The 5,914-nt window shown below is 45.7% G+C and overlaps 1 pseudogene; it reads right to left on the minus strand.

Annotated features, from left to right (window-relative positions):
- Positions 1–252: 252 nt before the first annotated feature.
- Positions 253–5,594, minus strand: LOC103751600 (annotated as a pseudogene).
- Between the last annotated feature and the right edge of the window lie 320 nt (positions 5,595–5,914).

Consider the following 5,914-nt stretch of genomic DNA (forward strand, 5'->3'; position numbering starts at 1 on the left):
CTTATCATCATCCGAGGACACAGTCTCCACCCTCCTGTGGCTTTGAAGTCCCCTTAATGTGTATGACTGTTTTGCCAGCATGTATGGAAGTGTACCATGTGTACAGTGCTGGCACAAGCCAGAAAAAGGCACAGGATTCCCCGAACCTGCAATCACAGCCATGTGGGTGCAGGGAACCAAACCTCAGTCCTCTGCAAGAGCAGCCAGTGCTTTTAACCATTGAGCCACCTCTCCAGCCCCTGAGGCAAGTTCTTAATTTCCTGATACAGGAAGAAACACATTGAGCTCCAGGCAAATGCTTCCCAACACCATGCCCTTGCCAACTCCGCACCTGCAGATCTAGCCCTCCACTCTGTGACTTGCTGTCTTTTTGGCTATGGGAGTCAGAGTACTGTGTCCCCTAAATGCCCCTTCAAGGAAGGACATTTTGGCCCCACTGTCAGCTGCAAGCCCCTTCCAGGATGGCTTCAACAGAGAATATATATCCAAGGTCATGTGAATTTTTGGGGAAGCCCACATCCAGTAACTGATCAGCAAGGGAACAGATAGTAGCAGCCATTGTGGCCCAGTCTGGGGCAGGTCTAGAAGGCCATTCTGCCTCCAGAGTTCTTTGAGGGGTGCGCTGATGCTCTGATAACCTATCGCTGGTAACAAAGCACCCTAAAATATTGCTGCTTTAAAAAACATTTCTTTTTTTTTAAGATTTATTTTATTTTTACTTATGTATATTTGTGTATGCCTGTATATGGATATGTACATGTAAGTACAGGTGCCCACAGAGGTCAAAAGAGGGGATTGGATCCCCTGGTGCTGTAGTAATAGGAAGTTGTGAGCTGCCCAACATGGGTGTTGGAAACTGAACTTGGGTCCTCTGCAAGAGCAGTACATGCTTTTAAGCACTGAGCCACCTCTTCGGCATCTTTAAATAACATTTCCTTTGTTCATGCGTCTGTAATCTGGAGAAGGCTTGGTACGAGGGATGAAGACAAAGACAGAGTTCGTCAGTTTGTCTCTGCTGTATTTGGTGTCCGCTGCGATGTGCTCACTCACACACCTGGTATTTGAACTGGGCACACTCTAACGGCGGGGGGCAACTGCTGGCCTCTGGGGCCTCTCTCTCTCCTCATTATCACACCATGTGTTCTCCAGCACAAAGGCTGTAAGGTTGCTAGACTTCTTGTTGACTTGGGGCTCCCAAGAAAAAGCCAAGCAGTGAGCCAGCACAGCAAGTAAAGGCACTTGATGCTATAACTGAGGAGCTGAGTTCCATCACTGTAACTCACATGGTAGAAGGAGAAAGCAATTCCCACAAGCTGTCCTGACTTCCACCCGTGCTGTGACATGTGCACACGTGCATGCACACAAGTAAATGTAATTAAAAAAATTTTAAGAGCCAGACAGAAGCCTTTTACAGCCTAGTTTCAGAGGCATGTAGCACCACTCTGATCAGACAGTTACAAGTGTCTACCCAGATGGAAGGGTATGAAATACAGACCACAACTCCTGATGGAAGAGCACCAGTATTTGACTAGATAAATAGGTCCAGTGGGGCAAAAGTTGGTGAGACTGCCTTTGAGAAATACCAACTGCCACACCCAAAGCTGTCATTAGGCCTGACCTGTGGCTCCTCCTCCTCCTCTTCCTCCTCCTCCTCCTCCTGCTGTTTCCTCCTCCCTCTGTAGTACAACTCTCAGAGCATACTTTGAGCAATGAAGAAATACCATGCTCTCTAAACCATGTCTCAGAGCCTGCTTCCCAGGAACCCAGCCTGTCAGACCAGTCCCACAAAACTCACATGTTCAAAACAAAGCCACAACCTCTCCGTCCAGCTCTTCTCTGCCTTATCTCATCACCTCTGCATATGGTCAACCTTCTCCTTCAGCCAGGTCCAGGTACCCTTCATGTCCCATCACTCTCAAACGTTTCTCATACCTGTCAGTCTCTCTCCTTCCACAGGCTACTGGCCCCACCCCAGCCACCGCCTACCTCCACCCAGGTCTGTACAACAGCCCCATAACCTGTCTCCTGTATCCAGTCTTACAGTTTACTCTACTTGTCCTCAGAATGAGCTTCCACTGATCACTGCATGCTCATCACCTGTGAGATAAAGTCCACTTTCTCAGCTAGACACACAGAGCCTCTGTGATCAGGCCTGGCTTTCCTGCAGTCCCTGTAGCTCACCTAGCTCCTTAAGTCTCCCTGCTTTTTCCAAGACACTCCCACTGGTGCTCTGCCTTTCCTTCTCCTCACCTCTATATTCATTCTTCTGGTTTAGGTCCAAATTTCAGTTCCTCCAGCAAGCCCTTCCTGTCTCCCTATACTGTATGAGGGCCACAAGCTCTCATTCCAGGACTGTTGCACTTCATTGAAGTTACTAACTTCCCTGGAGACTGACAGTTCTGCCAGGGCAATGACCACACCATCTTGTTCACCAGTCCTGCCAATGTACTTACTTTGTCCAGAGCATGCCACACAGTGAGTACTAGAGCTACTGCATACAACAGGGCAGGTTGTGTGCTGACCAACTGCAGAGGGATTCATTTTCATGAACTATTCCGTGAATACGTTCCCCTGGAATTACAGTGTCCAACCTAAACACACAGCAGCCCAGCAAATGATATGTATGCATAACTAGATGAATGAAACGAATTTCGTTATCTTTGATGTTCTCTATTAATAATGAAATGGATGTTTGGCAAAAGGAAAAATCTGATTTCAGGAGTAGCTTTTGAAATGCCAAAGAATGCATCTTGGAAAAAAAAATACAAAAGCCAAAGGAATGGTTCTGAAATTTAGATGCCTATTGGAATCAGTTGGGGGACTCTGAGAACACACACACACACACACACACACACACACACACACAGTTCCACAACTTCACACTGACTGGAGTAGGGCCCAGGGGTGGTATTTTTTAATATCTCCCCAGATGTCTCTAATGTGTAGCCAAGACTGAGAACCTCTGGCCTAAAGAGCATCCGAGTGCATCCAAATAGCTCAAGAAACCTACCTGGCAATCATTAACCTCCCCTCTCCACGCCTGGCTCTGGAGCCACAGGACTGTAAGCACTGAGATGGAACCCTTCCTTTCGCCATGGATCTGTCCTCTGGCTTTTCCAGCTCGGTGTAGAGTGGAGTCCATCATGTTCATCACTTTGCAGCAGCGGTCCACGCAAGGCTTCTCTCTAGTTTTATAGATTCATTCTCTTTTGTCTGCATTCCTCTTCCATATGCATGAAGAATATATTTAATGCAGACTCAGTGTAAACTTGTGTTTATATGCATCGGTTTTTTTGTAGTTGTTGGTGTTTGTGTTTGCAGTGCTGGGGATCAAACTCTAGGCTTCTTGAATATGAGGCAAGTTCTGTATCACTGAGCTATACTCCAGCCCTATATGAACTGCTGAAAAATGGAATTTGCCTCTCTCTCTCTCTCTCTCTCTCTCTCTCTCTCTCTCTCTCTTTCCAGAGCCCCATTGAGACCAGGCTGATCTTGAACTCAGAGATATCTGTCTGCCTCTGCCTCCTGAGTGCTGGGATTAAAGGTGTGTGCTACCACACCCAGCCCATTTTGTTTTTTTATGCCTACATTTTCACTTTGCTGAATGTGTTATATTTAAGATTCATTATAACTTAATTTTTTAAAGATTATTTATTTATTCATTTACTTATTGCTTGTATGTAAGTACACCTGTGTGTGCAATACCCTTGAGGGCCAGAAGAAGGCATCAGATCTCCTGACACTGGAGTTAAGGACAGTTGTTAGCCACTATGCAGGCGTTGGGAACTGAACCTGGGTCCTCTAAAAGAGCAGTGTTCTTAACCACTGAGCCATCTCTCCAGCACCATGACTGTTAATTTTTAATTTTTCACCCATTCATGTTGCTGTGGTGATGTGTAGTCTGTTACTACTCGTGGCTGCAAAGGATTCTGGTAGGTTTCCACTTCTTCCCATCCACACCCCACTGGTATTCACCCACATTGCTTCTAGATCCCCAACACTACAGTCCTGTGGTGGTCATTTTTTCCCACATCCCTGTGGACCTGTGTGGGAATTTACCTGGGGTTAAAAAACTTTCTAGTCTCTGAGATAAGTATTATAGATTGTATTACTTCTGTGTTTTGGCATAATAGATATTTTTGCATAAAAGAAAAAAAAAAACAAGTGCTTTGTGTAATGTATTGACTATAACAATGGACAGAAACAATTCATATGAATGACTGGAAGAGAACAGTCCAACAAGGCTGGCATGGTGCTACACGCCAGTAATCCCAGCATGTGGAAAACTGGGACAGGAGGACTGCTGGAAATTTAAGGCCAGCTTAGGCTATGAGGTGAGTTCTGAGGCCAGCCTGGGCTATTGTAGCAATACTGTTCCAGAGTGCTGAATTCTCTGGAGCTGGAGTTACAGGTTGTATTTTGCCATGTGAATGCTGGAACTGAACTCAGTTCTCTGGAAGAGCAAGAAGCACTCTTAACTGCGAGCCATCTCTCTAGCTCCTCCAAAGAATTTCTTTAGATTCACTTCTGCTGTGCCACCTTTACCTAGCAATGGCCTCAGAGTCCCTGTGTCCCTAAAATCTAAACCCCTGACCCTCCTTCACTTGCTCATTGCTTTGCCCATCAGCACCTTAATGTACATTTGTTCTGTCTACTCAAGTAGATTAAAATCAGAAGGATGTGATCATGCCTGCTCTTTCCTTTGTATCTCAGGAAGCCTTTGACAAGTTCAGGGGCACCCAATAGTCAGGCAGAATGTTCCTATCTGTAGTGACTGACAAGGTGCCTTTGAAATTTTGCTAGCATAAAAAATGAGGATTTGTTTTGGCTTTGAGACAAGGACTCATGTAGCCCAGGCTGCCCTCTAATTCTTTATGTAGCTGAGGATGACCGTGAACTCCTGATCCTTCACATCCACCTTTTTTTTTGGGGGGGGGGGGAGTAACCAAATTTCTTTATTTGAAGGAACAGGACACATGAAAGAACTTAAGCAGATGTTTTGATACAATTTATAGAAAAAGGAAAGGTAGCCCTGACCAGTGAAGTCGCCCTGTGGCTTTGGAGAAGTCAGCTTATCACTGTGTCCCAGGGTGTGCTTGTCAAAAAGATATCTACCTTGCCAGATTAGGAGGCTTCCATCTTGTGCAAGTTGGTTACATGGTCACCCAATTCTTTGATAGGTTTTTAGCTTCTCCTTCAGGTAATGAGTCACAATTAAATCACACAAGTGGGGGTCATTTTTGTTTGTGGTCAGTTTGTGTAGTTTCGGTAGTGACTGAGTCACACAATTCCATTGCATTCAGTCCATCCTCCTGGTTATCCTGGTCTGGCTTCTTGATCTCCTGCATGTAGATTCGGCCACCTGATTGGCTGTGCAGCTCCCTCAGCTTCTCAGCATGTCTCCTCTCCTCCTGAGATTGGTGAAGAAAGTGTTTGGCAAAGTTCTTCAAAGTCACATCATCTTGGGAAAAGTAGCAAAACATAGACAGATACACATAGGAGATGTAAAGCTACAGGTTGATCTGGCAGCTGATGGCTGCCTCTGAGTCCTGGTGATAGTTCTGGCACACCTGTGAGGGGGGCGCAGTGGTCATTGCAGAGGCGGTGGCAGAGGGCTGTGGCTCGAGCAACCTGCTGAGGTCACAGAGTCAAGTGCTAGGTTCTACTCCAGCACTATGGAAGTAGGAACCACTGCACTCTCCGTGAGAATATCTCCACTTCCACCTTTTAAGTGCTGGAGATACAGGTATATTCTACCATGCCCGACAAAAATTGCATTTTCTTAATGTGTTCTGTGTACATAGTATAGGAAAGATGAACAGTAGAGCATCTCATCCTCTTCTTTTTAAAAACAACCAAATTAGTTTCATATGCATGACTGTATTGCCTGCATGTATGTGCACCCATGTTGTGC

This window comes from Nannospalax galili, unplaced genomic scaffold (assembly GCF_000622305.1).
Source record: "Nannospalax galili isolate Female #2095 unplaced genomic scaffold, S.galili_v1.0 scaffold687, whole genome shotgun sequence".
Taxonomy (NCBI): Eukaryota; Metazoa; Chordata; class Mammalia; order Rodentia; family Spalacidae; genus Nannospalax; species Nannospalax galili.